General features: G+C 37.5%; 1 long non-coding RNA gene across 1 annotated transcript; it reads left to right on the plus strand.

The window, feature by feature from the left end:
- Positions 1–332: 332 nt before the first annotated feature.
- On the plus strand, positions 333–11249 carry LOC124882852. The gene is made up of 3 exons (XR_007042022.1): positions 333–4748; positions 7155–7381; positions 7802–11249. It is a non-coding gene; the product is annotated as an uncharacterized LOC124882852 (long non-coding RNA).
- The last annotated feature ends 943 nt before the right edge of the window (positions 11250–12192 follow it).

The following is a 12192-nucleotide window of genomic DNA, read 5'->3' on the forward strand; positions in this document are numbered from 1 at the left end:
AAACATTTGTTACAAATGGTAAAAAAGAATGTGCTGCACAGTGGGGTGGTTGTTAGCACTGTTGCTTTGCAACAAGATGGTCCTGGGTTCGAATTCTGGCCCAAGGTCTTTCTACATTTTGTGTGTTCTCCCTGTGTGGCGTGGGTTCCCTCCAGGTACTCTGGCTTCTTCCCACATTCCAAAAACATGAATGTTAGGGTCACTGGTTACTTTAAACTAATTGTAAAGTTTGGGTGTGCATGAATGGTTGTTTATTGTTTGTGTCTGTGTATCAACCTTGCCAACTTTTCCAAGGAGTACCCCTTTTTCGCCCAATGACTGCGGGAAACCCTGCATGGATAAGTGGGTATAGACAACATCAGCCTTAACCATTAGCAGCACAACTACAGATTGTTCACGATAACCTGAGCCACTCTAAATATAAGCTTTATCAAAAAGGAAAGTGTAAAGGATAGTTTTGAAAGTAGACAGGGTCTCTTCTACTCTTATAAACTTCAGGAACCACCAGTGAGCCTGCAGTCTGAGAATAAAGTGCTCGGTTAGGAACTTATGGAACAATCAGATCTCTGATGTATGATGGGCTTTATATGTAAATTATATTTTAAATTAAAATTTCTGGATTTCTGGCATAATAAATAGGGCTGAATTGTGTTAAGTTAACTGAAGAAATGAAAAAAGCATGATTCTTAAGGTGCTGCCTGCTTTGTCCAGAATTGGAGCAGACATCTTCAATTCCAACTCTGCAGTGATAAGCAAACTGCAGGTATCCTGAAATGTGTTTATTTGCTTACTGAAGTGTGTCTACAGTAGTCTCTTCAAAACACATTGTTGCTACAGGTACACATTATAAAAAGTAAAAATGCACCAGCATAAAACAACTAAAACCAGAGGGAATAATCCTCCAAAATATGCAAAGCCTCAACTAGAAAAATGAGGAATAAACATTTTTTGAAAGATTTAATCATATGTAATAGAGCTACTCTGACAAGTTGCCACCTTGAGCTGCACAAATCTAGAATTCGTCAATATATGTGAATGATTTATGTTTGCTTTCAAAACATCTGAAGTGTATTTTATTTGCTGATACTATTTTTTTGCAAGGCAGACCAGGTTTCCAGAAAACAAAATTAAATTAAATTTTGACTTACTGTGATGAAGTCTGGGCAAACATGTACAAGAACAATATTAATGCAATATTTTTAGTGCAAAAAACTTGTAAAAACAAATAAATAAAAACCTGACAGAATCAACCCACCCTTTATTTTTTTCAGTTAAAAACATTTTAATTTAATGATTTGGTAGTTCTTAAAACTATGCGAACTGTGTACAAAGCACATAAAAAAACATATCCTTAAATATCCAGAGGCTGTTCAAAATTTGGGATCCTAAATATTAATTGCTTGGAAAGTATTTCTTTGAAAATAACTAAGGGTTAGAAAACAGTCAAAATGTAAGTGTGTTACTAAAAATTCAGTACTGTGTCTGATGGTTTGTTGCATTAACAACTAAACAAAACATTAAGTTTTAATCAAGAACTCTTTAGGTCTTTCCTGGTGTGTCCATTAAGAGATTGAAGCACTGGTAGGTGGTCAAATAAGCTTAAATTTTTGCACAATCTTTTTGGTTTTTGCTGCTTTTGTCATAGTTCTTGCCTTCATTATGTTTAAAGGCATTTTTTCTAGTTTTACTGTGAGTATGTTTTAATTTCTTGTTTAGTAATAATGAAATGTGCCAAAAAAAAAATAAATTTAATTAATTCACATAGTCTCATAAGTAGAAATATTAAAAACAACATTTAGGAAAATCAATAATTTCATTGTGGCAATATTTTATGCAATTAAGTAATTAAATATTTAGTGCGCTTGAAGGTTATAAACTAATTTCATATATTGTATGCCTCATTTAAGTTTAAGTAACTTGTCAAGGTCACCACCTCTAGGTGGCAGCATAACTTGTTCAATGAAAAGAGCAAAGAGGAAATATTATATGATGAGCACTATTACAATGCACTGCAGCAAGATAATCTCGATCATTGATGTGTGCTTTTATGCACACTGATCCTTTCTGTAGGTGTTCTGGTAGTTTTCTCAACATATGCAAGCCCACATGGGCAACAAATCATACATGTCACATGTGTGAATGCACCACACTGAAATAGTTATTATTCTTTTTTCACCAACTGAAAAAAAGAATAAGGTTAGTTTTTAATGCAAAATCAAAGATGTGCTTGAGATTCGGTTCTATGTTTTCGCTCACTTTTAGATTTTTCACAAAATTATTTGTTAGACTACTTTCAGACCAGTTTTAATTGAGCTAAACCTTGGACCAAATATGTAGGTCAAAGCCAGGGGTGCCCAAATCCAGACCCCGAGAGCTACAGTCCTGCAACCTTTTGATGCGTTCCTGCTCCACCACACCTGAATAAAATGACTGGCTTGTTACCAGGCCTCACAGAACTGAGTGACTGAATGCTGAGGAAGGAATTCAGCCATTTGATTCAGGTGTGTTGGAGCAAAAATACATCTAAAGGTTGCAGGGTAGTAGCTCTTGAGGATTGGATGTGGGCACCCTTGGTCTAAGCCATGACTACAAATAGACAAATCAGTGACTCATGTCTCAATAAGGTCTTTAAATAACTTGTATATTGAAATCAGGTCTATTGCTCATTGGCGGCCTCAAAGTCTAGTAGCTGTCTTTTAACCAAACAACCGCAGAGTATATTCAAAGGGGCCCTCTTGCGTTAAACGCACAACAACTGAGTAAAGGCTGAGCTAATTTGCAGACAGAGCATGGTGCCTCGTGTTTATTTAAACAGTTACAAGTTTGGCTTTGTACATATTTCATGTGCCCTTAATTTTTCAAAGCGCTCTCTTTGATGGATGAGACCATGCATTAATTTAAGAATGTAGTCTAAACATAGACTTTACATATTTGATACTTTACATGTTACCTGCAATTTTACTTTTCATAAATCCAACTGCACTTTTGTGCTAAAGAATTTTTTTTGTTATAATGATAAATGATGAGACAATAACATGGATTTCACAATTAAAGTAATTGTAATATTCTAATCTTAAATACCATGTTTAATTAGCTGTAGGTGGAACATTATCATAATTAACAGAAATACATGCTTGAAAACATTTGTAATTTAATTACTTAATTTGTTTCACTATGTGAATTGAGTTACTGAATTAAATGAACTTTCAGTAATTCTCAAATTTTTTTTTAATATGACTACATGTTACTTTAACTGACTGTTCTAAATTGCCCTTAGATGTTAGTATATGGTTCATTGTCCTCTAATGAACTGGAAACCTGTCCAGGGCTGACACCTTGTCTCTGCTGAGTCAAGCATGAATAAGCTGGTATATATGATGGATAACAATCATGGGACACATGGTGGTGAAATTGGTAGCATTGTTGCCATGTAGCAAGAAATTATTGGGTTTAAATTCCTTCCAGGGCCTATCTGGATGGCTCTGCACGTGTGGGTTCTCCAGTTTCCTCCCACAGTCCAAAAATATGCATCTTAGTTCAGATGCTTACTTTTAGTTGCCCTCAGTAGTAAGTTGCTGACTTGATGCAATCTGCTGGGTATCCTTAGGTAGAAAACCTTTTTAACTAATTTGAAAAATAAACTGATACTGACTGAACTTTTTGATAATTAGGATCAATTACAATGTAAGTACCTGACTTGAAATCTGTATGATTCGATTGACTTAACTTTGTAAAGTGCCTTGATACGACATGTGTTGTGAATTGGTGCTAAATAAATAAACTGAATTGAATTGAATTAAATTAAGTGTATATCTGTGATGGACCAGTGATCTGGCAAGGGTGTACCATACCCATTGACAACTGGAGACAAGCACCAGCAGATAGATGGATAAAAACAAATTTTAACCCAAATGCTACTTAGTTTAGTAATGCAGGTTATGTTTTATTCTCATCAACCCAGTCTTTGGTAGCCTTAATGTTAGACATTAGTCACTTTCGCCCATTTTTCCCATTCAAAGCCAAACTCATTATGCTGGGTCAGACCAATAACTCACCCCTGTACTGTTGATTCAGCCCATATTTATTCCAGAAATGTTCAAATCCTAGCCTGAGGTCTTTTTCACCGTGTTAGTATGTTCTCCCTGCTTGGATGGGCTACCAGGTACACTGAGTTTCTTCTACATTCCAAGAATATGCATGCTAGGTTAATTAGTCAATCAAATTTGGCTTTAGGTGAGTGCATAGTTGTTTGTTCTGTGTGTCTGTGTTGCCATTGGCGATCGGTGCTTGCGACCTGTTCAGAGGAGTGTACCTCATTCCTCTGCGACCTTGTAAGAAAAAGTAGGTAAAGATTTCACATAGTGGATATCTGTATTACTTTTATTCAGTTTTTATCCTGATTTTATTGTTTGTGATTTGTATATCCAGTTCTGACAAAAAATTTTGTGGCATTATCTTAGACATTCTAAACTGAAAATCTTGATTGCATGGTTTTTAATGCTTTTTGCATTAGGTTGTTTTAATCCACTTTAGCCTTGCTGCCAGTGAACAATTTGGTTAAGGACAGTCACCTGTTGAGGTGTGGGTGTGCCCTGGAGTCAACTGCAAAACAGACAGGCCAGGGACGCTGGCTGAAATGTTAAAATGTGCAGGACACAGAGTGTCTCAGAGAAACAGGGAGGAAAGATGCAAGGGATGGAAAGAGGACCCAGAAGCCATCCCAAGAGGCAAGGCCCGGCTGTCATGAGGTGAAGTGGCTTACTGAGGCGAGCTGACTGATGCAACATTGTGTGCATCCCAGCAGTAGAAAGTGTAAACATGGCTGATGACTGCAGGGCTGGGGTGACAACTCTGCCCAAATCTGTTCTGTGTGCCAAAAAGTGATGGCCTGCCAAAAACTGATTGGGTGTGTTTTTGGCAGACAATAAACACCAATTTTTGGTGATTATAAGCTTTTTTTCAGTGTGGGACTGACTACATTCAGTGGGATCTGTAAAATATCATCCCTTTGAGTCGGAATTCTGATGTTTTAATTCTGATATTAAAGTCAGAATTGTGAGAAAAGTCAGAGTTCTGATTTTATTTTTTTTTTAAATCTATTTATTTTCCCCAGTGGGCCTATTTCTCTTCTCTATGTTTTAACCTCTGAAACCCTGAAAGGGCTTATGGAGATGTTTGTGCTTGAAATAAAAAAAACAAACCTTATTGCGTTTTTCTCAAATTACAAACTGTATTCAAAGAATACTGGGAGGATTGTAATAAAACTTATATTTTAAAATTTGTGAGCTCTCTGCTTTCAGCAGACGCTGGTTGTGTGTGTAGAAGCCACGTGGTAAACCGCTGAGACTGAGTTTGAATATGATGCCATTTTGTGGAGTTTCTTTACTTTCTGTTTTAACTGCTTGTAGTTTTATCTGTTTGATGTTCATAAAAAATAGTTTATATCAGGTTTTAACCAGGATTCTAACATTTCTGTGGATATCACATGTTTATGTTTAACTAAGGGAACTCACAGTAATAAAAGTAAGAAAAAAAGTTTAATTTTCCCCCAGTACTAGGTGTTGGGGCACTCGGTTTGGCAAAAAAAAAAAGTTTACTTTTTAGTTATTTTTTAACTGTGCACTGGACTACCTATGCTATAATTTTTCAAACATGACCTTTTTAAATTTAACTTAATTAATAAGTCATATGACTTCTGTAATTTATGCTTTGAGGGTAACAAAGTGTTAGTTTTGTTTAGTTGTCCCAAGGTCCAGGCTGCTCCATAGAAGTGATCAGGCCTTTCAATTGTAGCTCCTAAACTGTAAAACAATCTACCCCTTCAGATCAGAGAGCCTTTAACCCTTGGTGATTTTTAGTCTCTTCTTAAAAGAGACTAGGGGGAGAGGCTGCTCCACCTAACTCAGATTTTAATAAACAACAACGTAAGTTATCATAATTATGCAGACGACACACAGCTATATGTTACGATGTCACCAGGTGACCATGAACCCATTCAAGCGCTGGGTAAATGATTAGAAGAAATCAATGCATGGATGTGCCTACATTTTCTTCAGTTAAATCAAAACAAAGCTGAAGTAATAATCTTTGGACCAAAGGAAAAGTGTTTAAAAGTTAGCACACAGCTTCAGTTAATACAGCTAGAAACCACCAGTCAGGCTCGAAACCTGGGTGTAGTGATGGACTCAGACCTGAACCTTCAGAGGCACATAAAGACAGTAACGAGGTCGGCCTTCTATCACCTAAAGAACATCTCCAGGATTAAAGGACTAATGTCTCAGCAGGACCTTGAAAAACTAATTCATGCGTTCATCTTTAGTAGAATTGATTACTGCAACGATGTCTTCACAGGTCTGTCTAAAAAGTCAATCAGACAGCTGCAGTTGATCCAGAACGCTGCTGCCCGCGTCCTCACTAGAACTAAGAAAGTGGAGCACATCACCCTGGTTCTAAAGTCCTTACACTGGCTCCCTGTAGCTCAGAGAATAGACTTTAAAATACTTCTGTTAGTCTATAAATCACTGAATGGCTTAGCACCAAAATACAGACTTGTTGTCAGTGTATCAACCACCCAGACCTCTCAGGTCTTCTGGCTCAAATCTACTCTGCATACCCAGAACCAGAACCAAACATGGAGAAGCAGCTTTTATTTCTTATGCTCCACTAATCTGGAATAAACTGCCAGAAAACTGTAAAAGCGCCAAAACCTAAGTTGCTTTAAATCAAGATTAAAAACTTATTTGTTTAGAGTGGCCTTTGACTGTGCCATCTAAACATTATTAGTTAAGTTTTCAGTCCAATATTCCTTTCATTTTCTTGTCCATCATTCTATTCTCTTTATTTTATTTTATTTTATTTTTTTAAATTACCTCTGCTGTTTGATTTTATCATTTGATTTGTTTTTCTGTGTCTGTATCTGTGTTTATTTGCTTTGTAATATAAATAATATAATATTGCATGAAAGCTGACATTTTTTTTTTTACGGAGGTTCCCTTTTTATGTTTTTATTTTGTTTTTGTTTTTTTTTAATCATGTAATTTTTGTGTGCAGAACTTTGACCAATGGCAGTTTTTAAATATGCTATATAAATATTTTATGGAAGGAAGAAAAATAAAAAGTTTTCCATTTTCGTTCTACTTGTCTCTAATTATTAGGTACAGGTGCATGTTGGTGTAGCTGGTTGCCTTTCAGCAAGAAGGTCCTGGTTTCAATTCCCAGGAGTAGTCCCTCCGCATCCAGTTTGCATGTTCTCTCTGTTCATTTGTGGGTTCTCTCCGGATATTTCACCAGTCATAAATCGTGGTTGTGGAAGCACCAAACACACACAAGATCATCACAATGAAATTTTTGTTCAGAAAAAGATAATTCAAACTCTAAGCAGGTATGGATATGGATTTAAAAGCGAGCTTAAGAGAAGAAAGAAGCTAAATGGCAATGTTTGAAAGTCAGTCATTAAAAAGATATTTTAAAATATTTTCTTTTTACATGGTCTTTTCTGGCCTTTTGGTGTAAAATTCATAATGGGGTTAGAAATAAACTCTTGAAAAAGTTCAAAACTGTGTTTTCACACAACTCTTTTACCACTCATAAGGAAACATGAAAATCTGACAAGCTATACAGTCTTGATTTGAAATTCATCTTGAAATAGAAAAGAAGGTATCTATTTGCTAAGTGGGACATGTTAGATCTAAAGATTCCCCTTTCTTTAGGATAACAAATTGATTTAGTGTTGTTCTCCATTTCACTTTCTTCTAAAAACATTGCATTCATTTCTTTTTTTGTATCTTTAAACATCTCATAGTGTCGTTCAATCCATCATCCAGAAATGGAAAGAGGATGGCACAACTGTAAATCTACCGAGACATGGCCGTCCATCTAAACAGACTGGCCAGGAAAAAATTGTATCATCAGACAAACAGCCAAAAGGCCCACAATAATTCTGGAGGAGCTGCAGAAATTCGCAGCTCAGGTGGAGAAATCTGTTGAGAGGGTAGTTATTAGTCATGCATGCCACAAATGTGGTCATATAGAAGTGTGGCAAGAAGACAGCCATGATTGAAAGAAAGCTATGAGAAGTTGAGTTTGCCGTTCACCAAAGCCTTGTGGGTGATACAGCAAACACGGGAAAAAGATGCTCTCGTCAGATGACCCTGTGTGAGGCAGAAAACTAAAACACAACATCCTGAACACACCATCCTCAATGTGAAACGGGGGTGGCAGCATCATCCTGTGGGTTTACTTTTCCCTAGTAGAGACCTGGAAGCTAAGAAGTTGATAGGATGATGGAAGTAGCTAAATGTAGGGCAATCCTTAAAATAAACCTGTTAGAGGCTACAAACGACTGGGTCAGAGGTTCACCTTCCAGCCTGGTGCACCTACAACATGTTATGCGAACATCAGGGTCTCTAGGATGTTTTATAGCTTTTCTTTAGCAGGAACGAATTAACATGACTGATATACTTCCATTTGTATGTTGTAATTTAAGAAAATCCTTTATCAGATTTACAAGCTGCATATGCACTGGCATATTGTGCCAGTTCATGTGCTGTCATATGAGTTTACTATTTGTTACGTCAGCTTTTACAGGGATGGTGATGGAAGCTTTTGGTGCAATGAATGTTAGCTGTAAAAAAAAAAAAATAGGGGGCAATCTTCTGTCTCAATTTCTCCAATAAACATCGTTGTTTGAAGTAAACATCTAAGGAACCAGTAACCCAGGAGCCTTTCTTTTACAAGTTGTCTTGTGAACTTGATGTTTATGCCTGACTTTCTTTCAATATCTAGTAATGGTTTAAATTTTACGTTTCTATGATATACTGTAGTCTAAGCATCACAATAAGATTAGGAGCAGATATTTTCCAGCTAAATGTCAATAATAAAAACAATATACTGCTTGGTACACAAAACAAGAGTTTTCTGTGTGCTAAGTTGTGTATCAGGGCAGAAACACCTTGAGCTATAAAAGTGAGCAGAAAGATTATTTTTTCCATCTGATCTCAGTGCTGTAATGTTTTCTCTGCAGCTACACAGTAAATGTTTTTAACAATCATTTATTAGGTGTCTGCATCCAATGCAGTGAGCTTTACCTTAAAATGCTGCTAACATCTTTATTGCTGATGTAAAACATCAGCTGTCGGTTTATGAATTTAGTGTTTCCTTGCGTTGTCATGTTTCTGTATATGAAAATCGTTTGCATAAACATGATCCTTTAATTGTCATAGCAGCACTGGAGTATATCCAGTTTATTAGATAATATGCAAAATGCAATTACTTAGCCATTTCCAAATCTGTGACTGAATGAGAATCTCATTGTTATTTTCTCTTATTTTCTGATTGTAAGACAATAGACCCAACACATTCTTGCTAGTGCAAAAAAAAATATATAGATTAATGAATAGCATTACAAGCATCTGGAATACCTTGACTGATTGTTTAGATAATCCTTCTGGAAGGGTAATGAAATGAAATAAAAAACATCTTTCATTAGAACATTGTTAAACATTCATGCACAGTCTGATAAATGATATTTGTGCTTTCATATCCTCTGTCATGTGACCAAATGTTATTTATTAGTTGTAGACATAAAATGTGAAAAACTCATTAATCAGGCATTAATCAGCAAGTTTTTTTGTATGTGTGATCTTACTGCCATCTATTGATACTGCAGTAATAACATGCAGTTTTCTTCCTACATCAAAGCTTTCCCACTAAATATTCTGTCTCAGAATGTAAGATGTGCAAAATCAGTACTGACAGATGAGAAAATGTTCCTTTAAATAGAGTTTCTGCTCATTGCTGAGGGCAAGTGGCCTCACTTCGTCACAGCGTTGAAATTGATTTCATTGCTGCTTTCACCAGATGGCGCTGCTGGCATTGTAGAGTGTATGGACAAGATGCGGCTTGATGTTTTAATAGGGGCTTCAGCGGTATGGTTTTAGTTTTTTTTAACATGTGGTGGTCATCTGGTTAATCATCATCAGTTGACGTTATTCTTTGGATGTGTTATTGCTGTGTTTAGATTAAAAAAAAAAGTTGTTAATTTTTTAACAATGACAGGAGAATGTTTGGATAATTTCCAGGAACATTCGGGTTTTTTCCTTAAACTTGCAGGTCTAATTTCTTAAACTTACTGGTTATTTTTCTGGAACTTCCACAGAATGTTCTGGTTACTTTTTGAGCTCTTGCTGAATCCTCTCCTGGAACGTACTGTTACTCTCCAGAGCGTTCACAGAAGTTGCTGGTTACGTTTGTGGAACTTACTGGGTAATCCCCTGGAACTTTGCCTAAATATACTGGGTATTTTACTAGAACTGACTGGTTCCTTTTCCAGCATTTTTTCAAGAACTTACTGAGGACTTTCCATTGCTTTCCAGAGCTTAGTTATTGCTTTCTAGAACTCTCACAGAAGTTGATAGTTATCTTCCCAGAGATTGTTCTCTGAAAACATTTTATTTGGTAAGGACATATCACCCGTATGGGATAGCAAAGCCTGGATTTGACACTTAACTCTAAAAACATTAACTTACTTGTGACTGAAAACGATGGCTTGCTCACTTCTTGACAATACTTCAGTTGGGCTTGAATTTAATCACTTTAAAAACGCACCTGTTTAGATATCCAGCAGGGAGGACTTTCAGCTCAGGAACAGATTTAGGCTGTGGCCTAAAATAAATTTTACATATTAAAAAAAAAAAAACCAGTAACTGCAGAAAAGCAGACTTGCCAGACACCAATAGGTAAAAATGTCCTAACACGTGGAGAAAAGCATAGCAAAGAAAAAACCTTTAAAAACAAACAAAAAATGTAAATCATGCCATCAAAAAAAAACCACAAACTAGAAAACAGAACTTAACATTTTTTAAGCATCAAGACCCAGTTGCACAGTAAAGTTCAGTGGCCACCGTGTTATGCTGTAGTGGTGTTTGTCAGTGGCACAGCCTGAAAATGTTATTATAATTGAAGGAATGTCCTTATTTCATAAAACTTGAGGAAATCCTCTTTAAGTCTCCCACAGAACTAAATGGTGCACTCTCATTACAGACTAGAACAGAGTCCCCATGAAACTGGAAGCAAATACATCTACTAAAATGGTTCACAAAGAACTGAAAACTGTCCTAACTTTTATGGGGTTCACCATGGAGGCTTCTACACTGCTCAAAAAAATAAAGGGAACACTTAAACAACACAATATAACTCCAAGTAAATCAAACTTCTGTGAAATCAAACTGTGCACTTAGGAACAACACTGATTGACAATCAATTTCACATGATGATGTGCAAATGGAATAGACAACAGGGGGAAATGTTTGGTGATTAGCAAGACACACTCAATAAAGGAGTGGTTCTGCAGGTGGGGACCACAGACCACTTCTCAGTACCTATGCTTTCTGGCTGATGTTTTAGTCACTTTTGAATGTTGGTGGTGCTTTCACACTCGTGGTAGCATGAGACAGACTCTACAACCCACACAAGTGGCTCAGGTAGTGCAGCTCATCCAGGATGGCACATCAATGCGAGCTGTGGCAAGAAGGTTTGCTGTGTCTGTCAGCGTAGTGTCCAGAGCTTGGAGGCACTACCAGGAGACAGGCCAGTACACCAGGAGATGTGGAGGAGGTTGTAGGAGGGCAACAACCCAGCAGCAGGACCGCTACCTCCACCTTTATGCAAGGAGGAACAGGAGGAACACTGCCAGAGCCCTGAAAGATGACCTCCAGCAGGCCACAAATGTCCGTGTGTCTGTACAAACTGTTAGAAACCGACTCTATGAGGATGGGATGAGGGCCCAACGTCCTCAAATGGGGGTTGTGCTCACAGCCCAACACCGTGCAGGACGCTTGGCATTTGCCAGAGAACACCAGGATTGGTAAACTCGCCACTGGTGCCCTGTGCTCTTCACAGATGAAAGCAGGTTCACACTGAGCACATGTGACAGACGTGACAGAGTCTGGAGACACCGTGGAGAGTGATCTGCTGCCTGCAACATCCTTCAGCATGACCGGTTTGGCAGTGGGTCAGTAATGGTGTGGGGTGGCATTTCTTCGAAGGGCCGCACGGCCCTCCATGTGCTCGCCAGAGGTAGCCTGACTGCCATTAGGTACCGAGATGAGATCCTCAGACCCCTTTTGAGACCATATGCTGGTGCGGTTGGCCCTGGGTTCCTCCTAATGCAGGACAATGCTAAACCTCATGTGG

The sequence above is a fragment of the Girardinichthys multiradiatus genome, chromosome 1, assembly GCF_021462225.1.
Source record: "Girardinichthys multiradiatus isolate DD_20200921_A chromosome 1, DD_fGirMul_XY1, whole genome shotgun sequence".
In the NCBI taxonomy this organism is placed as follows: Eukaryota; Metazoa; Chordata; class Actinopteri; order Cyprinodontiformes; family Goodeidae; genus Girardinichthys; species Girardinichthys multiradiatus.